At 45.7% G+C, this 25,353-nt stretch overlaps 1 long non-coding RNA gene across 2 annotated transcripts in view; it reads left to right on the top strand.

Annotated features, from left to right (window-relative positions):
* LOC144144909 (uncharacterized) overlaps window positions 1-25,353 on the top strand; it is a 41,886-nt gene that overhangs the window by 15,641 nt on the left and 892 nt on the right. Inside the window, exon 3 of one of the 2 annotated variants that reach the window (XR_013317373.1) lies at window positions 7,342-7,458. This is a non-coding gene — a long non-coding RNA (uncharacterized LOC144144909). Of the gene's footprint in view, window positions 1-5,982; window positions 6,248-7,341; window positions 7,459-25,353 lie in introns of those variants that run through there. The other variant, XR_013317374.1, reaches the window with a different exon arrangement.

The raw sequence follows: 25,353 nt of genomic DNA, 5'->3' as shown, positions 1-25,353 counted from the left end.
TTCTCTTGTGTCGCGCTCCTCCCAAGGTAAATACGCCAAATGTTTGCTTAAATCATTTTAGAGTTCCCGCGTTCCACTGCTCCAAACCGGGTGTCTCGATGAGAACGCTGCCGTACGGTGAAGACGAGCGTTCATCGAGGCGCCCTACTTCAACGTTTATAGAACCGCGTTTCCCTACTCTACGTCCGTTGCAAGCAGAACGTGAAACCTATCTAGTGGAACCTTGCGTAACTGTTGCCGGTTGATTTCTTAAAATGGCGCCAGAAGCTGTAGTGGCGCGGGCGACAGCAGGCGACGGCGGAGTGAATTATTTTTTTTTGCAGTTGATGAAGTATTTAATTTGGCAAAAGTCAAGCATGTTTGATTTTTTATAAAGGAACACTGCAAATATCACTTCTGTATTGATTTGTTGTCTCATATGTGCGTAATGTCTTGTTCTTCTTCAACAATGTTGACATGTATGAGCATTACACCGGACATAGACGGGTATTTTTAGCTCTTACTATATAAGACTATTGCGCAGGCATTGTTTTGCGTTGGCCGGGTGGCTGAATCGAGTCACAGACAGACACAGCGCGTCACATTTCCAAGCGCATCACGAGTAATGCGATGCGCTAGCGTTTACATGTACCGCATTATCCTTGTGCGATGGTGGCGCGATACGGTGTCGCACATCGAAGGTAAATCAGCGTTTCTGGCGCTTCCAAAGCTTCCGGCACGGCTGGTTGTTGTTCTTGTTTCACGACTCGCATTTTCTGGCGTCTTACACTCGATTTAGGCGTTTTTAAATGCAAAGCTGTGTTTGCAGGGCTTACTTTTCTTGTCGACATAATTCCTAATGCGATGCGCTCGCGTTTACATGCACTTCGAAAGTCGACTTACGCATCTCAATCCACCCCTGTCTGGCGCATTAGTGCGACGCGCTTCCTTAGCGCATTAGCCCCGTTTACATGGATGCGATGCGCAAGAAAATTACTTGTCGCATGCATGTAAACACGGCTACAGACGGACAGACAGACAGACAGACAGACTTACAGACATACAGACAGACCAATATTTCTGGGTTTAAGTAGCCCAAGAAAGACTATCGTCTTTAAAATGCACCTAGGTTGCCAAACAATCAAATTTATCGATAGATTTTACGTGGCTGCCGTACGATTTTATTTCCAGATACAAGTGATGAAAGAAAGTACACCGCTGGTATTTAAACACGTCCTTGAACTTGTGGCCGCGCAGGTCTAACTCTATGTGTATGTTTTCAGGGTAATATGCGATGCCAGAGAGAAGATTCCGATTTCAGCGAAAAAAAAGGAGACGAGAAAAAGTATACCCCACACATAGCATGACCCTTGGAGGTTGCTTTAAGTGGCCCCTAGGAGAAGATATTGGCTGGGCGGAAAAGTAGCTGCTAAATAACCAGTACTTCCTCTGTTTTTCTTAACATTGGGCCTTATATGTCACAGTTGTCTGAAATATTGCCCAACATTTGTGGAGAAAAAGCACTACTTTGAACACACCGGATTTGTGTTCATTTTTATAATCGCTTTAAATTACAAAACATTCTTACACAGTTGGCTTATACTTAATTCGCCGAACCGGTTCGTGAACCTGATGGAGGCGAAAAGCACAAATTCCCGTGTGTACGAAATTTTGGAGCACATTAAAGATCCCGAGGAGGTCAAAATTATTCCGGAGCCCTCTACTACGGCGCGCCTCAGCGCCTGCGTTGCATCGACGCGTTAAACCTTGAAATCAATCAATCAATCAATCAATCAATCAATCAATCAATCAATCAATCAATCAATCAATCAATCAATCAATCAATCAATCAAATGGTTCGCGAACCGGTTCAAGCTTTCGAACCTGTACGCGAACCGGTTCGGGTTAAGATTTTGTCGAACCGGAACTGAACCGGAATGAAATGAATTCACCCGAAGAGAACCATAACCGAACAGCTATATTTTTTGGTTCGACAGACTGACATATACGAAAAAAAAACAGTTACGGGCTTCGTCTTCCCAAGTCACTGCATCACTACACAAAAACCGGCCGGAAGCGCCAGAGGCGAAAGACACCGCCTTAAACCGCTAGCTATATTTCTTATACCTATAGATCCACCGATTACGCCATCCTGACAAGCAAGCATACATTTCCTTGCCCATTTTCAGTTTTATACTAAAGAAATCGATGGATTATAAGAGTGTCGGTCTATTTGACCGGCTTTGCGGAGCCTAAAGCCCTCCCCCCTTCCCCCATTCGGATCTAGTGGTGAAATACGAAGTTTTTCGCCGAGTGAATTATTTTGCTGCATGGTGCTCCTAAAGTGCTCATCACTCACCGGAGGTCTACATTCACGTCCGAGCTCACTCAGAAAATACTCGTATTGAGTATCCAGCCATCCCCAAATAAATGGACCCAGAGCGGTTCAATAAGACAACGACAGATATGATCGCGCTGCACATAGAAAAATAGCAGAGAGCGTTAGACGAGTTGTCTTTGTTTGTCACGTTCGCACACGACACAGCAATACACCCCAGCATCGATTTCCATATTGAAGGTAGAGAGATCCCAGAGGTCCCGGCCATCGAAGACCTAGGGCTGCACATACAATACACTAGAAAAAATTACAAATTTCTCCAAAGAATACAATGGCACGTAAACAAAACTATTGGTCTGCTCAAGAGGGTCACCAATAGAAACTCAGGTTTGACCGAGCAGAACAGTGTTCGCCTAATCCAAGCATTCGTCTCGAGCAGAATACTTTACTCGATTCTATATTTTAAAATAAATGCTGCTGCTGAAGCCAACAAAATTGATGCCCTCATTAGACGGCACGTCTACTGCCAAACTGCCGGGGTTAGGCCTTCACAGAAAGGCCAGCGAACTAGTCGAAGCCCACCTAATAGGACATTACGAAAGCCTCGCTCGCACACCCACAGGGAGACACATACTCAGCCAACTAGGAATAGGATATCACACACTATATCAGGACGTGAAAACAATTCCCCCTAGTATTTACTCTCATATTAGATCCAAACCGCTTCCCCGCAACATGCACCCCCGTATCACTCCGAGCGCAGGAAACAACGAGAGCGCGAACTGCACAAGAAGTACGACAATGATCCCAAAGTCGCGTACGTCGATGCAGCGGAGTACAGACACAAGGAGGCTTTTACCGCAATCGCCGTTCAAAACTACCCCAACACCAGCATTCTCGATTCTATAACAGTCCGGACGCCCATCCGAGAACCGGCGGGAGAGGCAGAAATTGCGCTCGCTCTTTCGCTCACCCCCTACCCGCAAAAATCATTACAGATTCTAAAACTGCTCTCCAAAATTTTGCCGCTGGACGCATATCCCCAACAGCACTAAAACGTTTGCTTAGGAAGCCACCCCAATCCCCAGTACAACTGATCTGGATCCCCGAGCATTCTGGGCTCGAGGAAAACGAGGCGGCCCATTACCTAGACCGATGATTTACTATCCGGGCTCAGCCGAACCCCTACCCTTGCCACAGAGCCCGGTCAACGCGGGACCGTCTGATCGGTTTTCAAGATACTACTACCTACTACCTCCTCTCCCACCGGGTCTATCCTTGGGCGGACAAATGCCTGACATTACAGCAAAACCACGCCTGGCGCCAACTCCAGACGGGAGTCTCTCCCAACCCGCCCACCATGACCCATGTTCACCCCAGCCTGTATCCAACCTCGGCGTGCTCCTTATGTGGCGCCAATGCTAACCTGGCCGAAATCACGGGGGCATGCCTCCAGGACGCTTTCCCCGAAATCCCCTCTGAGGAAAGGTGGGAGGCCTCGCTTCGCAGCCCCGACCCGGACCTGCAGGTCCGCCTGGTCAAGAGGGCAGAAGAGGTGGCCAGAATTCGCCAGCCTATGGCCACCACGGGACCACCAACCTAAGTCAAGGAGAAGACGTCCAGGAGGGGGCGGACCTTCAGCCCGTTACCTGCCACAACCATTCGGACTTCGATTCTCCATCATACACTTCCTCAAAATAACGTTTTTCTCTCTACATCTCTCGAGGCAAAGTTGCCTCAACTGCCGAGTTACTCTGCCCACGAAGATGCGGAACTAATATGCCAGCATGCGGGGAACGCACTGGAACTCGCTAGAACCGGAATTCAACAACAATATCTCGACGCTAGTCACTACAACCTCTGTCATCGTGACCAACACTTCCCCTTGTGCCAGAGTTCCCGCGGGGCACCGAAGACTGAAGTTGTTTACGGCGTACGGCTTAAGCCGTCCTATGAACGTTCATGCACGAACTCCCGTACCCGCATATCCCACTGCCTTGCCAAGTGGGGGGGGCGCTAGGAGTGAACTTCATCAAAAAAAGAAGAGAAAGAGAACGCTTGCGCGCGTGTGTAGCTTTAAGAGACTCATTTAGGGCCACCATTGTCTCACCGCTAATAAACGCTATTCTACCTTACGGTTGTGGGGTTTCGCGTGTAATCCGGGAAAATATTTGTCTGTTGTTTTGCAGCGCGTGAACCTCTCAATGCTTAAAAAACCTTCAGTTTCTTCAGTTAGATCGGGAAACAAGAAACAAGCTATAATGGGACTATGTGTTACGTGGGAAAGTTCTGTACACATCTCTTAACGAAACAAAAATAAACAGGATACGAACACAGTGTTCTGATATACTTTTCTGGAAGCGTCCATTGGATGGTTTAGGGAAATTTGTGTAGCATCTATCTTCAAGTAATAGGTGAATCCGTTTCGCCACTACTGCTACTGGTGTACGGTAAATATGTGCCAAAAATATCGGGGGTAAACAAACACTTCAGAAATTTACACACAACGGGAACACGTAACCGTGGCCCATACAGTATCCTTATAAAACGTATATGTACGATTGGTTATGTTAAAATAAACCGAAATGAAACGAACAGATATTAAAAAATACGTCGAAAGGAATCAGGATAGGCGGGAAATAAGGACAAGATATCGATTTGACTTTCAAAGGAGCAACGCTACCGAGGATCACGTAAATGCCTTCAACATTCCACACAAAAACACTAAAATTCGCGAAGCACTAAACACACTAAAAAAAAAACGAAAAACACAAAACACACAAAAAAACACTGAAGTCTCAAGTATAATGTGTTAAACGTGTAAACTTTTCTGAGGCTCCCTAAATGTTACGAATGGGCCTAGAAATCAAATCAATCAGTCAAACTATTACACTAGTGCAAATAAATCACAGTGTAGCGTTTGCCTTTTCTTCCCGTTGTAGTATTGACAGTTCGTTGAGGTGCCCGCGACACCTTGTGGTTTTTCCTTTTCTCTTTATTGAGGAATGCGTATACCGAATTAAGACAACCCGACCCTACACACACCACCGGCCGTGGTGCATAGCACACACGGAATATCTGTAGGGAAGCAAATGCATTCTATTCGTTTCAATGTCCGTTTTCCAGCGTTTTTACCTACGCTATGAAGAGAAATATAAACATATGGGCCTCTATTACGCCTCTAGTAAGGCTATATTTCAGTGAAAGTGTTCGCATTTTTGTTTGTATATCTTTTAGTCTAAGCTAAAAAAAAAAGTAATTTGAAAATTTGAAGCCTTTTTCAAGTAACCACTTGCGAAAGCATTCGTTGGACCGTCGATTTCTGGTACCTGTTGTGCTCGCCGAAACCTGCCTTGGGCCATGTTGCCATGCAAAGGAGGCTATAAATGTGCAGACAGGCACCCGACATGGGAAAAGTGTTTTTTGTTATGTATCGGGCTTGGGATTAATTTTCGTGAGAACATCGTGGGGATGCATGTTTGCTTCCAATTTCGCCGCGTAGCGGGGGTTTCTCCGGCATATTGATGAGTTTGTAGCGACCTTTAATATTCGCTGTACACACCGCTTCAAAGTATTTTGTGCGCAAGAGTTGCAAAAATTCTCAATAAAGTAAAATACTGACAAGGGATGTTAATATTCCCCCCACAATCTTTTTTCTTCCACAGTGTAACCCAGAAGATCCCGAATCATGCACAAGATTGTCGATGTATACCTCCCGAAGTTGCGAGTGCGTCCCATCGAGTTGGTATGGCGACGCAAAGTAAGACGGTGTCTGTGCACGGCCTAATATCCGACTTGGAAGTGACGAATATGAGCGATCAGATGAGCAAGGATATTATAAGCAATGAGCGATAATCGACGAATGTGAGCGATAGGGAGTGTTTTGAAATACATTGTGTGGTAAAAATATTGTGTAAGGCCATGAATAAAGCAAATCAGCTCATTTGAATTTCGAACCGCCCTGTCCTAGATAAATAATTTATTTCCAGTTATTTGTCATGATCATCATCACCAGCCTATCTATGCCCATTGCAGGGCAAATGCCTCTCTTATTAATCTCTAATTATCTCGGTCCTGTGCTAACTGCGGCTAAATTAATTCCCGGAAACGTCTTGATCTCATCTTCCCATTTAACTTTCTGCCGCCCCCTGCCACGCTTGCCTTCTCTAAGCATCCACTCTGTTAATCCTTCGTTTCAGTTCATTTCATTTCATGTATTTACTTTCAGGGCCCCGGGGCATTACAGGAAGGAGTGGGATATGAGAACAAAAAATGTGCTAACAATGCATTCAAGCACTTCATGATGGTTGATGACCTTCAAGTTATTTACGTTCGTGACGGAGGCGATGGCGGCGGGAAGGTGGTTCCAGTCCCTGCTAGTTCGTGGAATGAAACCCATGATTAAGATTAGTTCGACTAGATGGCACACCAACTTTTAAATCATGATCCAAACGGGACAAAATATACGAGGGGTTTGTGAAAAGCTGTTCTTTTAAAATATGGTTGTGATGAAAACATTTTGTGAAAGAGTGACCAATGGTTATCTTGCCTTCGCATTACATGGCCTCCCCACGTCCATTTCTCCTTCTTAATTTCTACTATATTGTACTTAACACGCGTTGGTTCCCTCACCCACTCCGCTCTCTTCTTGTGCCTTAATGGTATACCTATCATCTCCCGTTCCATTGCATGCGGAGTCATCCTCAATTTTAGTTGAACCCATTTTGTGAGCCTCCCAGTGTCGGTCACGTAGGTGAGTACGGGTAAGACGCAGGAGCGCTGCCAGAGGGGGGGGGGGGGGGTACACCGGACCCGTGCCCCTCAGAAATGTTTCATTCCAGCCTGGGGTACGGTTTAAATAGCCTGAAGAACCACCGGAAGTCGCTTGCAGGCGCAGAACCTACAGTTTTAAGGACATTTTTGCTCATGTAATGCTGAAAACAAGGGCTACGTCAACGCCTGATCCCTGCGCCCGCTCCATATGCAGTACATGTCAACATATACTGCCCGGATGCATTTCGCAGCGGATACACCGAGCTGCACCGGGAACCTACCGCGAGCCGACCGAGCCAGTCCTGCTGTTTCGCTGGCAGAACAGCACGGCCGGGAAATGGCGGAGCAGCAGGAAAAGCCTCATATAGGTATACATGTGGTCTGGGCTTTAGCGTGTCATTTCTTGTCTTTACACTGGTACAAAGTGTAATAGCATGAAAGAGCATGTCACTGTATTTTGTTCAGTTAACTATCAATCCTTGATATGTTTATTTTTTTTACCGACATCGCATTTAATTGACTATTGCAGTTCAATAATGCCTGTTGTACGAAAGCATTGCTCTTCCCATCTTGTATTTCCTCCACATCAACAAAACTGTACAATTCTCTTTATTGCGGAGCTTACTCTTTTTGGCAATATTCCTGTGTTTGATTGACTTCCGTCTTGGTTAGAATCAGCATTCTGTATTTGCTTACCCGGAATTTTACTGAAGCTATGTCTGTTCGATTTAACGGATTGAAATAGCATGAGATTAAAAAAAGGTGCGACAAGCTCAACTTTTAACATCAGTGCAATAAAGTGTTCTGCTAAGCGTAAGTTTACTATTTACGTTACTAGCACAAAGAATAACAAAAAGGCGCTTACTTAAGGATGAAGCCGCACGTTTGCTAGCTTTACCGCCATAATATACGAATGTGCCAAACGTACAGTCCACTGCATGCGATTCGAAGGTTAACGCGGGAAAGCTACTCTTTCAAATCAAGCAGACAGAACACCAGCTTTAGCAAATCTTCCATGCCAGTTTCTTTATCGTCGGCGTAAATAAAAGGAAACAAAGTCTGCGCTTCATAACAACGAATGTAAAGCTATATACCCAACGGTTGGCATATCAGTCGTGCGGGCCATTTTTGTAACATAGAAAAGCCAGCAAGGGAGAGAAGAGGGGGAAATCTTGATTTTCATGGTTCAAACCGTAGGACGGGGGCACGCGCGGCCGCTCGATGCTGGGGCGATAACCTTCAAATTGTGCTAAACTGTACTTCATAGCTGATAAGAAAACTTAGTAGTCCCTTTTCTAAAGGAGAGAGAGAAGGCTCTTTATTGAAAAAAAAGCAGAGAGCCTTTTCGGCGTTTGCAATTGCCTTACCGCCCGTCATAAAGGAAAATCTAAAGCACGCGAATCTTGAGAGTAAACACCCAGTGTGGGCCTCCACTTCCGCCTGACGAACTTCGGGGACCGCGCGCCACTCCTGAGCACACTTATGATCACGTCCACGAGCGCGTGCCCGCATAACCGCCTGCTCTACGGACGAACGAAGCACCCGTGACCTACCGATGGACCGGCCAACGGGAGTTTAGGTCATCATAATCATCAGCATCATCATCTAATGTGGGCTTTACTGTTAGCGTTCAGCATACACAAATTGCATGTTCAAGTCAGGTATTCGAAGCTTCGTTTGAAAAACAACGTGCGAGAAGCCTTGCCTACATATTTCCCCGTTCCATCCGTTGGTAGACCGCGGTTCCCCCCCCCCCCCCCCCCACGAAAAAAATTCCTGGCTACGCACCTGGTAAGATGGAGCTGTCATATACTTTCTTCTTGAGGGGCAATGATAGTCTGCCATTTGTTATCTGAGAATGCCTGCCGAATGCACTCCACCTCGTTCTTATCCTTCTGATTATCTCTGCCTCCGTTATTTGTAGTTGTGACTAAATGAAACCAGGGATGTATTTTCGGTTCTTGAGGAAATGGGAAGTGAGAAAAGATTATTGCTTGGTTTTAAAGGCCCACAAGGAGATTAGAAGTGGCGAGTGTAGGGTCTCCAATGAACGCAGTTGAAATGAACTCTTGTTGCGTTTCCTATGAAGCTTTGTCTCGTTCGTTTTGCTTCGGTATACATATTAAGCTATGTCGAGTTAAAACATTCCCATGTGTACGGTAACCACAGGTCTTAAGACTCACTCATTATTCCAATCACTCACTCATTTGGACTCAAACTAACGCGTGAGTTTGAGTTTTAGTGAGCGCGAGGCTAGTGCGACATGGTGAGTTTGAGCATGAGTAAGTCCGAGCCTAACCCAGTTTGATTACGCCTGAGACCGAGTGAGTTCTTATTCTATTGTGAGTTTTAGTTCCTTTTGAGTTTTGAGTCCTTTTGAGTTCTGAGTTCCCTTTGAGTTTTGAGTCCACGTTGAGTTCTGAGTACATTTTGAGTGTGAGTACGTTTGAGTTGTGAGTTAATTTTGAGTTCCGAGTACATTTCATGTTTTGAGTACATTTTCAGTTCTGAGTACATATAAGTCGATGTCACCGGAGGCATCTATGCGTGGCTGTTATGTTCCATGCGGCGCTTTCGGTTCGGGATTCAGGTTACCTGCAGGTACGGCAGAATTAGCGATTCGCATGATTGGTGGGGGAAGGTGGGGATGCGCTCTGAATTGCGGAAAGTTTCTTGTAGAATTTACATGACCCCCAGCACTTGCTCTCTATCACATGTTAGCGGCTGGGCGTGTGACTGATAATCGGCTGGGTGCGGTCATAAAAAAGGGTTCTTACCTCTTCCTCCAGATGTATGCTGTAAGAAGGTGGGAGAGGGTGGGAGTAAAGCACACGGGGACGCTTGCTTGCTGGTTGTTCCCCTGCTTCTATTAACGGTTTGGTTGGCTAGGGGTCAAAAAGGAAGATGCTAGGTCCTGGGGGAAAAGGGGGCGGCGGCTGTTTTTCCGCTGTTTCAAATTACGTGTCAACTGAATTACCGGGTGACACACGTTTAGATGAAATAATGAGCGCATTATGAGATTGTACTAAATGGAGAGTAATAGATTGGGGGAAAATTCGAATTCCTGCAGACTAGGGCTTGTAAGGTATCAACTGCGGCGCAAAAAACGCCGCTCTTTGTGAACGAACATCTGAACCAGAAAAACAAAGCTTTGCTCTCGGCTGCCATTCAAAAAAAAAGAAAGAAGTAGGGTGGAAATTTCCATGGACAACTAATGGAAGGGTGCTTGTGCGAAAGGGCGAAGACGCGCCTGTGATTCACATAGCTCATGAAGGGAACCTGGCCCAAATCTGCACCTAAATTGGTCGCATGAAAATGACAATTGCTGCTAGATTTCGCTCTGATACACTTGAATGACTCTTGCACGTATTACACTGTCTCGTAATTCAACTCTAAAATATCATCTACAAAGGTGTCGTTCTCCATTCTACATGTAAACTGTAAAAGTATCAGAAAAAAAGGTGATAACATCACCATTTTCTTGCAGTCAGTGTCAATAGATTTTGATGTAATAGCTTTCTCTGAAACCTGGATTAGGGATAAAGCCGATGCACCTTCTTTTCCGGACTACCGTTTCGAACTTCTCTGTCGACAAAAAAAGAAAGGTGGAGGGCTCGCTATTTATTTTAAAGATAGTCTAAACTAAGAATTAGTAGAAACGTTTTCTCTTATCAGTGAAGACATTGAAATCTTGACGATGCGGTTTGGAAAGATCACAATCAGTCTGGTGTAAAGACCACCACACGGACATAAAACCAAGTTTCTACAGTTTTTAGACAAAACGCTAGCATCGGTCACTTTCTGCGATGCTCCCTACCTGATTATTGGCGACATAAATATCGATATGAAGTCCGGTGAACCGTCCAGCCAAGAAGTTCAGACAGTTCTAGCAGCTTATGGGTTTATAAATCATATAACTTTACCTTCTCGGCTCTCCAATCTAAGTGCCACTCTCCTTGAGATTTGTGCAACAAATATAAGCTCGGATAGCGTTACAAGCGGAATAATTTCGTATGAGTTTAGGGACCACCTTCCGTTATTCTGTGTTCTTCCGTCAGCACCTAATCAAAGTAAAGTCCGAACTCGGACCCGCCTTGGACGCAAAAAGAATACCGAATCCCAGGAACACTTTTATAGATTAGTAGAAGCGCATGACTGGAGCTGCGTTTATAACCAAACCGGTCCTGATGATGCACATGATACGTTTCTCGGGTTCTTGTGCACAAGCTACACTGCAGCTTTCCCTTTACAGAGGGTCTCCCACCGGACCATAAAAAAATTGCCGAAAGCCATGGATAACCACCAGTCTTTACGAGAGAATTATATCTAAAAATAAGTTATTTCATGAATTTGTACGTCCACGAGAACCTGCAGCATTTTTGAAGTACAAAAAATAGAGAAATACGCTGACGTCGGACCTGAAAAAGGCAAATAAAGATTATTACCAAAAGACATTTGAAAGGATCTACGATAACGAACGCAAATTCTGGGAGGTAGTGAAGGCTCTGACTGGGAAAAGTAGAAGCAGTGGATGTATCGAAGAATTAACAGTAAACGATGAAGCTCTTGCAGGAAAGAGAATAGCCGATGCTTTCAACGCCCACTTTATAAATGCGGGCTCGTACGAAAGACCTAGCATTAGCGCAGACAACGCGTGAAGAGAGAACCGCCCTGTGCCTGAGTCCATCTTTGTTACCAACAGACAACGTTGAGGTCGGAAACCTAATCCTCAAGCTTAAAACCAATGTAGCATCTGGCGTAGATGAAATAGGGCCCGCAGAGTTAAAACTGATATCACCATTGATATGCGAAGTTTTATCCTTCATTATTAACCTCACCTTGACCACAGGCATTTTTCCCAGACATTTAAAAATGGCCAAAGTCACTGCTATATTCAAAGGTGGTGACCGTAACAACCTGTCCAACTGTCGTCCTATATCGGTGCTTCCAACTCTATCTAAAATATTCGAAGGCGTAATCCATGAGTGACTCACTTCTTTTTTCGACAAGCACCAAATAGCAACCAACCAATACGGCTTCCAAAAGCATAGGTCAACTGAGCAAGCTCTGGCATATATCAAGGAAATGATAATCGTAAATATGGAAAACAGAAAATACATACTCGGTCGTTTCTTAGATATTCAAAAGGCATTTGATTCAATACATTTTGATTTGCTGTAAAAAAATATCTAGTTGTGGAATTCATGGGATCGCATTACAAATTCTGCAAAACTACTTGTACGATCGATATCAAATAGTTGGCATCAATGACATATTATCTGTCGAAATAAAATTGAAACAAGGTGTTCCACCAGGATCCCTACTTGGCCCGTTATTATTTCTTGTGTACATAAATGATATTGTTAAAATACCAGGTTCTTCTGATATTATTATATATGCAGATGACACGAAAATTTTTTTTTCTCATCAAACAGTTTAACATTTATGGAATCTATAAACGAATATCTGGTGCATCTTTCAAACTGGTTACAACAAAACAAGCTGCAATTAAATGCCACAAAAACAACCTATATAATTTTCCGCCCAATCAATAAGCCCTTAAACGATGATATCAATCTCAAATACGAAGGTCATCTTATTGCACTGGTACATGAGCAAAAGTTACTTGGTGTTTGGTTACAAGAACAGTTAAACTGCTCAGTACACGCAAAGCATTTAGTTACGGCTCTGGCACGAACAGTCGGAGGCCTTTATAAAATATCACACTTAGTACCGCTATGGCTAAAAAGAAACATGTATTGTTCTCTATTCTATTCAAAACTAACGTACGGAATCTTGGAGTGTGGAACAACCTCACAAAATATTTACAATAAGCTTGTTGTCCTGCAAAAAAAAGATAGTACGATGTTTCGAAAATTTTCAACGGAAATTCCAAGACCTGCCAACTTCACCTTTGTTTTCAAAACACTCAATACTTAGAGCTGACAAGCTGTATTATTTTAAGTGTGAATACACTTTATAAGCGACCCCAAACCATCCACCGCCGGCGTCGGCGGCGGCGGCGTCCGCAGCGCTCTTTAAAGAAGAAACAGCGTCCGGCGCCAGGTTTCGATCCGAGGACTTTGCGGGCCGCAGCCCGACGCTCTACCGAATAAGCTACGGACGCGACGCTGATATTGTCAGTAACGCGCCTTATATCTTTAACGCATTCAAACTACGTCGTCAGCGGCGTGCGTTGGCGACTCAGCGGCGTTATAGCGGCTTGATAAATGCGTGGTGTACACGTGATACTACAAACCCGATGGAAGAGATGGAAGAGAAGGCGGCGAGGCGGTGGGCTGCGGGGGCCGAGCGCAAGCGCCGCAAGCGGGCCGACAACCGTGCATTCGCACTTTCACATTCTCCCCCTCGGGGAAATGCGGGGGAATTTTAGACTTCTGCATATGGTACACAAAAACAAGTTACATGTAGATGGTGACGCAGAAAACGATCATTACTGTGTACGGCGTCCAATAAGACGTACACCTAAAACTAGAACTTATTACGGCAAACAATCGGCCACTTATCAAGTACCACATGTCTTGAACATCCTAGCCGAAAATTTAAATTTTAGCACCAGTGCAACCGTATTTAAGATTGAAACCAAGGTGATGTTTATAGAAAAGAAAGTGAGAAATGACAATCACTAGGCGTGTTTCACTATAAAGAATTTAAACTGTACTTTGTGAAGACGTGATTTTTTTCATAGACATAAGGAACAATCAATAAGGAAACAGTTCGTGTTGTATTGTATCTGCTGGCAACAGGTATTGACGAAAAACGTTTTATGTACATTATGTAACCTGTGATTCTAATTATTGGAAATGTAAGATTTTTTGTATTTTTCTTAACTTACCTATTTTTTTCTCTCTGTATTGCTGTATCTTATTGCTAAGCACGCGTATTTGATTTGAAGATGTCCTCTGCTGTGAACTCCTCTGTTGTGAACTCCAGAGGGTCAGGAGCCCTCGTCAGGCACTCAATGCCTTTAGCTCCTGCCCCTTCAGCAGGAATTGTAACGTCTGCTGAAAAATAGTCTTCTTGTTGTTGTTGTTGTTGATCCTGATAATTAATGGCGCATACCCAATCAGGGCATCGGCCAAACAACAGAGGATTGTAAAAATGAATGGTACTCTTATCAATTCACGACACGCCTAGGAAGGATAATTTAGATCAGTTGGTTTTGAGAAGAAAAAAAAAACTGGAAAATTAAAGCGAGGATGACCAATCGCAATCATAAAGAGAATCGTTTAGAATTTTCAATGTAGCGCAGGAGAGCAGAGCATACATCCCGGCGGCAAAACCCCGTTTCGGATGCCCCGAACGATAGTATAGCCGGCCCTGTTAGTGATATCCCCAAACTGCAAAGCGGCACCTCCAGGGACTGACGTCTCAGTCGGGAAAAACGTCGGCATGTCAACACGTAGTGTTCGACAGACTCGTCTTCGTTGCAATAGCTGCACAGAGCTGTTGGCGCCAGACTTGACCTGTGCAAGTACCTATTTAACTGGGGTACTCGACAACGTAAGGCTGTGATAACCACCTCTAAGTTGCGTGAAGGGCACCATTCAGGTTTCCATGAGAATTTAAGATGATTAAATTCACTTATTGACAGTAAAACCGATTCTTGCTGTTCTCGGAGTTTCAGCATCCTACGGTACCTAGCTGCTGTTATTAATGGTGTCGGCTCTACAACGTCTACTACAGGACCTGAAAGTGCTATCCTTGCTAGAGAGTCGGCTGTCTCGTTGAATGTGATCCCCGCATGACCAGGAACCCAAAGAAGGTTAATTTCAGTGAAGTGAGGTGGCAGGAGTGACCGAAACGTCCGCAGAAGAGGAGTGTCTTTAGGGGAAGAAAGGGCTAAGCATACAGAAAAAGTATCAGAAATTATGATTGGAGATGTAATTGATACATCCAGCTTTCGTAGCGCCAGGACAATTGCCAGGAATTCCGCGAAGAATATCGGGATAAAATCAACCAGACGAACCGAAAAGGACCAGTTAAGGGAAAGGGAAAATATTCCTATACCGGATTTTTCTTCTCGTTGAGAGGCATCTGTATAAATTATAGCACCTGGCTGCATGGAGATCAAATAACCTTCGACAAGACGATTGAGCAGTCGGGCTGGTAAAAGTTTAGCATTTTTGGGGAAAATGTTCTGGAAATTGATAGAAAGAGGAGAACTCCTGTCTCTATATGGAATAACCTGATTTATTGCTACACCCAACGGAGAAAGGAGGCTCTGTACCAGAGTGCTTTGTGGACATGAGGACTTGGGCCATTGGTGCACCATAAACGCACCTGGTTCTACAATAAAGATAAACTGCTCCCTGTTCACCTCAGAGCTATAAGCTCTCAGAAAAGTTTCAACAGTCAGTGTCCGGAACCTATTAAGCAGAGGAGGAACGCGCGCTTCCAAGTAGACAACTGCATTTGCTGCATTCTTAGGCAACCCTAAGCAGCAGCGAAGAGCCTGGCGCTCCAGAATAACCAGACGATGAAGCTTATACGCCGCGGACCCAGCGAATAACACGCACCCAAACTCTAAAATGGGGCGAACGTACATCTTGTATATCATAAGAAGGGTCTCTCTGCGCATTCCTTTCTTTCTATGACTGAGACGTCTTAACATCCCAACAGCACGTGCACCTTTGGCCTCAATGAGGGCAATATGTGGGGTCCAGTCAAGTTCACTGGTGTAAATTATCCCAAGGTACTTTAAGGAAGGAACCTGAGGAATTATGCACTGCCGGTAACTGAGCGTAATGTTAACAGGGCCTGAGATCGGAAAAACTAATAAGGAACATTTGTTGACGTTCAAAGAGAGACAAATACTGTCCAACCAGGAGGCAATGAGGTTCAGATATGACTGCATTAAAGCGTGAAGTGATTGAATGTCAGGAGCTGATGCAAAAAATGCAACATCGTCGGCATATACATATGTGGAGACACCAGAAACCACCGGAATATCGCTTACAAGGATGTTAAAAAGAACAGGGGAAAGGACCGCCCCTTGCGGAACGCCCCTAGACTGTGGCCGCTGTGAGGAAGTAACATTAAATTTAACACAACTGAACTGCCTGTCCTTCAGAAATTCACAAATCCAAGCTATAATGTGCCTTGGGAAGTTTAGGACTTGTAACCGGGACAACAACACAGGGTATTCCACGCTATCAAAAGCTTTTGCTACATCTAGGGTAACTAGAGCCGAAAACTGGTTAGTGCGACGGGCTAGTTTAATCCGGCTTTCAAGGTCAATATGCGCACTCCAAATGGAACACCCAGGGCGGAAACCAATTTGTCTCGGGCTAAAGATTCTAGAACTAGACACCAATTGCATTATGCGTTGCTGCAAAATCCGCTCGACTAATTTAACCACGTTCGATGTCAACGCGATAGGCCTGATGTTTTCAATCAAGAGGCCCTGACCAGCATTCTTAAAGGAGCCATGAAGAGAAAACACAAGTTTGGTTCATTCGAAAGATTGCCTCGTTAGAACCATAACGACACCACTTATAACGCAAACTTCGCTCAAATAAGCTACATAATTAGGAAAAACGGGAATGGTCATGCGACCCACCAGCTCATTTCCCGCAACAGAACCTATGCCGTCACATGGGCTAAGCTCTGCGATTGGCGGAGGCCGGCAAAAGCAAACGCATGTCAGGCAGGGCTTACAGCTTGCATAGCGAGCTAAATGCCCGTGAAACATACTGCACATTCTTTTTATGACAAAGAACGGTGGAGTAAACGGTTGAAGGTCCGAACGAACTCGCAAGCGTGTGCGCCAATGCGTACGAAACTAGCGCGCCGGCCGAGCTCGACATCTCGCCGTCGCGCAGACGAATTTTCGGGTTCGAGGCTCTTCGGGGCCAACGAACCGTTCCAGCACGCACAGCCGCGACCTTGCTTCGTATCGTAATCCCTTCACAGGAGGTTGGCCGTCATATCGCCAACCAGCAAAGGTAAAAATAGAAACGAGGGGAGTAAGGAACAGCAAGAAGCGACGAGATAGTGCCAGTCGTCGCGTAAGTTTCGAATGGTGTTGGTTTGCTGCTGTCGTTACGAGCTCGTTTCCAGTTTACAACCACTGAAAACTTCAGTTTGTTCAGTTACGGCAGGGACCCTTACGTTAGCTCACTCCTGGAACATGCTGGCGCTCGTTGCCGACTTCGTCAAATCGCTCTGACCTTGGGGAAAAAAATGCCGTAAACACCGCGCATTGACGCTCGTATCTTTCTGGTCGAAGCAGAGAGCTCGCGCGAACGGCTTTCCATACACGACACCGGCCAACTGGCATAAGTGATACTGCTACTGAAATTGAACTATTATTAACCGTAATCAAAATACGGCACATACGTACCAGTCTATATTCGTCCGTCGCGACGGGGCTGACGAGGCAGCGGTGCCGACGGCTGGGCGTTCGTCTGTTGTGGCTATCGCGGAATGGTCGCTTTCCCGTCCACCGCCTATCCCACAACTCTTGCCGCTCGTGCACTTAGAAGCATTGAGCGTTATTGTGGTGTGAGGTTGTTAAATGCAAGCCCGAGCTCCTCGGCGAGAGTTTTGTTCTCCGGATCAGGCGATTCCATGACTAGGGCTGCGGGTGCACTAGGTTTTACTAGTATTTTTAAAATGGCCGCCGTCTCGATCGACTCCCGCGTGTGGGTGCTATATGGAGTCGACATACTAAGTATCTGTTTCATGGACCGGCTCTATGACGCCATTGTACACGTCACGGAATGTTCAATTTTAGCGGGAGATTTAAAATTTTGGCTTAAATTGCCTTATTTATCAGTGAATAAAGCATCATTTGCTTCCGGGAAAGCGCTTGGGGTACTATGAAACACCTAATCTTTCGAATAAAACAAACTTTTGTTTTCTCTTCATGGCTCCTTTAAGTACAGGAAGTATTTTGGCGAGACGCCAGACATCGGGGATCCATGCATGTCTAATAGAATAATTGATCATGTTAAGTAAATGATTCGGAGCTTCATTATATAATAATTTCAGCATTTCAGTAGTAATGCCATCTGGGCCAGGAGCTGCAGCTGTCAATTTAGTCATGACATCAGCGAGCTCTGACAGCGTTACCTCTATGAAGTCGTCTGCCACGTCTGGCGGGGAAAAGGACACCGCTAAGGAAGATGAAAAACGAGCTTGAAGCCCATCAGCTATGGACTCTAGGGACTCTGAGAGTTCACCTGGAGATAGCACCACAGAGTCTGTATTATCTGGACAGGGTACGGCTTTCCGCGATCGAAGAAAGCGAAAAAGCGCACGCTTATTGTTAGGCTTGGAGAGACTCAAAGATCTATCTGTGTCATAAGTCTGCTTAGCATTGGAAACAGCGCGTTTGAATACCGCTGAAAAATATTTGAAGTTGCACCAGTTAAGCGGGGATAAGTTCTGGCAAAGTTTCTTCCAGGCTGCCTTTCTACGTCTAAAGCTGCGCGAACACTCTTCGTCCCACCAGGGACTAGGCGACACTGACTTCTTCGACATCACTTCAAATAATGACGACTGAGCTGAAGTGGAAAGGGCAGAACAAAGGCCTGTCGCACATTCAGCTTCGTTTTGTGGGACCAGAGAGGACAAGGACTCCTTCAGAGAGATTTGAAACCTTTTATAGTTGACAAAAGATCGGCTTTGGCGGTTAATTAAACGGATGGGACACCCGATGTCAAAAACTATTGGGATGTGGTCACTACTCGACCCGCCATCAATGGTCGACCAAGAAGGCACTGAAACACCTCGAGAAGATATAGTCAAATCCAAAACTGATTGCGTTTGTCCCTTAAAGTAGGTTGGAGAATCCGAATTTATGCATGTTAAGTTGTTATCTGTAATCCAATCCAACAAGCGATTACCGCAAGAATCCGTCCGGAAGCCCCAAGTAACGTGGTGGGAATTAAAGTCTCCTGCAAAGATAATTGGAGGTACAGCCGAAGCAATAGCCAAATCAAGGGGTTCAGAATCAACGACGCCACTGGGAAAGTAAACATTGGCTAATGAAAAAGGGAGGCAACCAGGTAGCTTCAATTCCAGCACTAAAATTTCACAGTCAGAGCGTTGAAGTTGGAAGGACACCTTCGCGTTATGAGCAAACTTTGTAGATATCAAACTTAACAGACCGCCACCTCGGGTTGGTCTGTCTAGCCGAAAGGTGCGGTAATTATAAAGACCAAATTCCTGGTTGCTTCTAAGCCAGGTTTCCTGTAGCAAAATTACGTCTGGGGAAAATTGGGAGCACAAACAAAGTAAATCTGCAAAGCCTGCCGAAACAGAGCGACAATCCCACTGAATAACTTTTAGAACCCCTATGATTCAGAGAGACCGGCTGCAGCAACTGCAGCCTCTAATATCTGACCCTTGGGCTTTGAAACAGATTTACCTTTCTTGGATTTTGCTTTTGGCTGCACTTCCAGGGTTTCGGTACTAGGTGATCCGGAACGCTTACTAGACTGATTTACAGTCTCCATGGGCCAAGTCTGAAGCTCCATGTCCGAGTCTGAAGAGGGCGAAAGGGGGGGAAAATAGTCTGTGTCGGCCGTAGCACCACGATCAGACGAAGTACCAGCCTCAGCGTAAGTAAGATGTTCGGATCCACGCACAGAGGTAGTGAGAGTAGACGAGACTTTAACTGAATCCGAGGCAAGATTAGCTGCTGAGAGCAGCGGACCTTCAGGGGCGGTGGAAACTTGCTGGATCACTTGGGGAGAAGAGGTACACGAAAGCGGAGCGGGCTGCAAATATGGCGCCAGCTGAGTCACCACTGTGCGGGACACGCACTCGATTATGCTGGAAGTTAACTGGGTGATAACTGAAGTGACACTTTTCTCAACGGCCGCCGCAACCACGGAAGCAAAAGCTGGGTCAGCGAGGGAAGGCTGTTGGATCTTGGCAACCGCTTTTTCCACCGCGGCAACAATGGTACTGACTACGGCTGCGTCAGCGAGTGATGGAGATTGTTTGGCAGTAACTCCAGCGTACTCATGTGTCCTTTCTTTGACAATGGCAACAGCATCCCCGCGCGAGCAGCGACGCTTACCCATGACCTCAACCACTTGGACTTCTTGAGCTCTAGCAGGGCAATTAGAATAGTCAGCTGGGTGTGCCGCTCCACACAAACAACATTTGGCATCTTGGGCAGTGCATAGCTCGACAGAATGGCTCTCACCGCATGCGCGACACCGGGGAGACGATTTGCACGCCCTGGATGTGTGGCCAAAACGCCAACAGCTGTGGCACTGAAGTGGCCGAGGAGAGAGAGGTTCCACACGGTAAATGAGTGGCCATACTTTAATCTCCGATGGACATGCGGTCCCTACAAATGTAGCGATGACAGATTCTGTTGGCACCCTGTTTTTCTCTACAGCACGGCTGCAACGGTAAACTGACGTGACTCCCGCTACTGAAAACTGCTCTAGTACCTCCTGAGGTGTCATCTGAACATCAACACCTCGAACGATGCCCTTCACGCAAGCAAGGTGAGGGGGGATAAATGCACTCACCTGAACAGAGCCAAACAATGTACATTTCAAGAGGTCACCGACACAGGTCTCGTCTGACGATCGGCACAAGACGCCACCTTTGCCGAACGGGCGAACCTCCGTAATGTGCTCAAACTTCTCAGTAGCCGCTCGAAGTGCCGCCTGTACAGCCCGCGGGTTTTTCAGCCGGATGAATCCGCCGCTTACTGGCACCAGGGCCACGGGGATGCTGCCCACCCCACTGCGCTTTAGGGCTTCCAATTGCACGTCCTGCGGACGAATAGAGGCCGCCCAGGGGGAACTCCCCTGGCCAGGAGACTCTAAAGACATCCAGGCGCGGAAACCAGCAACCTGGAAGAAAAGAAGACCAAAAGAATGACGGCAAACAACCGCTAATCTGCCTGAAGGTTGGCCGATCACCTGAACCAGGAAAGCGAGAAACCAAGCGGCTTAGAAGCAAGCGACCACGCTCATCTTCTTCTTCTTCTTCTTCTTCTCCTTCTTCTCCTTCTAAATTGAAGGTCCCGATTAACAGAATAACGCGGGAAAAATTAAAAAAATTCTTCCTGTGTATATTCATCACACAGTCGCAATGAGTCATAGATAGGGTTAACATTCAAAATGATGCCGCGAGGGCGTGTGGGGAATAAAATTCAAGGTCTAGATAAGGGGAATCAAGTTAGAAAAAAATGCGTTATGGTTATATTACCACCTAGTCATGGTTACACATAGACCGGATAAAATTCACATTGATGACGGTAGGGTATGTGGAGTATCAAATTAAAGGTCTCGATAAGGGGAATCACATGGGAGAAATGCAAAAGTGCTTCGGGATAATTATCATGACATAGCCATGGTGGGTCATAAATTAGGTTGGAATTGACCATTACCTCACTAGGCTGTGCGGCGCATCAAATTTAAGGTTGCGATGATGGAAATCGCGTGGGACAAAAATGCAGTATATACGGCATTATCATGAAATAGGCATGAATAGCCATTGATTAGGTTAACATTCAAATTGATGCCCCTAGGATGTATTTGGTATCAAATTGATGGCCTTGATGTGGGGAATCACGTGGGACAAATACGAAAATGCTTCCTCGTTATATTCATGAGATAATCATGGAGAGTCCCATATCGAGTTAGAATTCAAATTGATGCCGCTAGGGCGTGTGGGCGTCAAATTAGAGGTCTCGGTGAGGTGCCTAATGCTGGGCAAATAAAAAATGCTTCCTGGTCAAATTCATGACATATTCAAGGCGAGTCTTATATTGGGTAAAGTTCGCAATGACACCGCTAGGGCGTGTAGGGTATCAAAGTTAGGTTCTTGATGAGGGGAATCACGTTGAACAAAAAAAGGCTTCGTGGTTATAATCATGAAATAGTAATGGTGAGTCATAAATTAGGTTAAATATAAAGGAGAGGTGGCTAAAGCATGTGGGGTATCAAATTGAAGGTTTCAATTGGGAGAATAACATGGGACATATAAATGATGCGTCCTGCTTACAGTCACGAGAGTCATGGTTAGTCAGATTAGATTAAAACTCCAAATGATCCTGCTAGGGTGCATAAGGTATCAAATTGAAGGTGTCGTTGAGGGGCATCATGTGGGACAAATATAAAAATGCTTCTCATTTATAGTTATGAGAGTGTTGTGGTGAGTCATGGACTGAGTGAATATTAAAAGTGATTCCACTAGGGCTTTTGGGTATCAAGTTAAAGGTTTCATAGCAGAACCTGTTGATTAGGTGCATAGCAGCGCTTTTATATATCAAAGTTGTATACAAGCGCTTGTATATATCAAAGCTAAGACTGCTACGCATGTGAAATAGCTATATCATATTGAAATTTCAGGTTCTAATGGGGAAAGCTGCCACTGGCCAATGGAGCGCTCTGTAGTGAAAGCGTATGGATAAATTTCGCTACATGGGTATCGCTAAGGTGCGCTGATATCTCGACGCATGGGCGTTTTTGCTTTTTGCCTCCATCAGAAAAGCAGCCATGCACCTCGCCTGTGAAGAAACCGCCTGCTTGGGCACAGCACCACACCGGATTAACCAATGCGGCTCCATTCGTGAGCAGTAATTGTTCGCAGGGCTAATGGTTACAGAGTATCTAAAATAGTTTAAACCCTGTATGTCTGCTACACTGGCGTCTTTTCCAATGCATTGCATGCCCTTACGAACTGGTAAAACGAGAAGTTCTGCCAATGTATCTCAGAGGACGAAAACACTGTACCCGTACGCACAAACGTGATGCTCACATTTGGAAGCTGTAGCCAAGCCGACATGTTGCGGTTTTCATGCGCACTACTTTATAGGATTTTAGGGCATCAGCCATTTGAAATGCTGCAGGCTACGCAAGAAGTATTGGGCAGAGGGAGATGAAACAACCAACTATGTGAGATTTTAATTGTCCAACCACTTGCTATATTCATTATCAGATGCAGCTTCAGCATCAGTGGCCCGTTCCCTTGGCTTGCGAGACAAGCGACGCACCAGAGAACACCGCTTTGTCTGGTTGCAACCTACGGGCGCTCCCTGGTCTCCTGGTCTATGATGCCATTGCGTTGCACATGTTGTAATAAGTACGCGGTGCCACACTTCTTAATCGGCCGCCTATAAAAACACACCAGCACCAAACGTTTTTTCTGTATTTAAACATGCCAAAAAATTCTGTTTCTGCAGTGCTCAGAGGCGATCCGGAAACATTCCGATTGCACACAATATTATCCAATGGCAGATGGAATGTAAGGTATTGCACGGCTCTGGGCAGAACCAACAGCTCCTCAAGAGACATTTACCGGACAGTATTTCTCTTCCCCTCTACACCTTACAACAAATACGACTACGAATATGCCGTAAATAACTCGAGGCAAAGCTTACGTTCATTATTTTTTTTCCAGCCCGGCAACATGTCTTGGCGGAAACTTTAGTATTCATAAACACATCATCCTGATGAAGCAGACAATGCATAAAATGTTGCACAAGTGCCGAATACTACCGGCGCGCTCCTACGCTGCTGCTCTTCTTTCGAGGTTTTTTTCGTACGAGAGTTGCGATGAGCTGCAAATTTGGATAATTTTGGTCTTATTTCTCAGTTTTTCTGTGCCTACTAGATGTCCGCTATCATCCGGGCTCATCAAGCGCCCCCGGAATTACATAATCGATGCTAACAGGAAAGTACAACTAAGGCAGCCAGACATGAAATCCCGCCCAAATAGGGAGTTACGAGCAGTGGCAACTAGATTATGGAAAGGCGGACAATGATAGAACCCTGAGGCGAATGAAAAGATACTCTAATGAAGAAGGCGCCGCGCCTACGCAGTGACGTTTGTTCTACGCGCCATGCGTAGTCGCATGCTCGGCAAACACAGTCGCTTGTTGTGTTTGCCGCCGTAGAAGACAGAGACAGGCAAGCTCCGAAGTTGATGGACAAGTGCCTGGCAGTTGAACATCTACAATGGTGCGGAGGGCGTGCCGTCACTGCGCACGCCTACGCTAGTTACGGTTCCAGGCGGGGCTGGCAGTCCTATCTCACTTATCATGAAACCGACAACGTCAGCCAACCAGACGTAACGTTGTAGAGAAGCATGTTTTGGAGAACTAAAACCGAAACTAGTTTGAACAACTCTCCAAAAATAAGCGACAACTACATTTGTTGTTGCTGCCAAAGTACTAAATTTGTTTTCTAAAAATTACATTGACATAGAACAGATTCTACAAAAAGTTTGAAACCTTTGGGATCGTCCAATCTCATCGCAAGACGTTAGTGCTGTAGTGGTTACGGCTGGCGCTAATGCCAAATGGTAATATTTTCTTCTTTTGGGTATTATAAATTGATTGATTGATTGTAGGGTTTAACGCGCCGACACAACGCAGGCGATGAGGCGCGCCGTAGTGGAGGGCTCCGGATTAATTTTGACCACCTGGGGATCTTTAACGTGCGCCGAAATCTCGTACACACGGGCGTTTTTGCTTTTCGCCTCTATCAGAAAAGCAACCGCCGCGGCCGGGAATCAAACCCGCGACCTTGTGCTCAGCAGCGCAACGCCTTAGCTACTGAGCCACCGCGGCGGGTTGGGTATTATAAATTAAATGCTGTTTCATCGACCGGATGACCATGAGTCTATGCAATGCAAATGCCAACATAAGTTTGAAGAATTCAATTGGGGGCCCCTTTAATAACACGGAAGTGATTTGAAAACACTGTGGAAATATTTGGGCAGTTAAAAGTCTAGGAGTCCTGTAGGCCAGGTCTTGACTACGTTGAGCGAATTTGCGTGAGCCATGGAGGAAAGAATACTCAGGAGAGACCCCTAGCATCCCAAGGCATTGCGAAAAGTGTCGAGGAAGTTACGTCAATTTGCTTGAGCCCATGGACAATGTTGCTTACTTTTTAAAACTACGGCGGCCAAATATGGGCAAATAGAACGGACAAATTTTTAAGGCGCTTGTTATGTCACTGCCTCGCTACGCTTGCAAACCAGCACAGTCGCTACGACAAACGTTTTTAGATTAGGCCAGTTTGAAATGTCCGCCGTCGGAGGCGGCCTTAACTCGTACCCCGGCCGCAGCGGCGCTTACGTCGCGTCGAGATCGGCGGAGCGAGCCGCTGCCGCCGCCGGCGACCTGCCGGGAAAATCCCCTTCGCTCAGCGTTGGCGAAAGCCACACTTCCTTCTTTGCTCACTTTGTGTTTCTTCGTTGTGAAGTAAAGTGAAATTTATCGCTGCTCTGACGTAGCGCGCAAAGACCGCAGTGCTGTA

The sequence above is a fragment of the Haemaphysalis longicornis genome, unplaced genomic scaffold (assembly GCF_048455015.1).
Source record: "Haemaphysalis longicornis isolate Haplotype H1 unplaced genomic scaffold, Haemaphysalis longicornis Haplotype H1 scaffold_7, whole genome shotgun sequence".
Taxonomy (NCBI): Eukaryota; Metazoa; Arthropoda; class Arachnida; order Ixodida; family Ixodidae; genus Haemaphysalis; species Haemaphysalis longicornis.
This window is presented reverse-complemented; position numbering and strand designations above follow the sequence as displayed.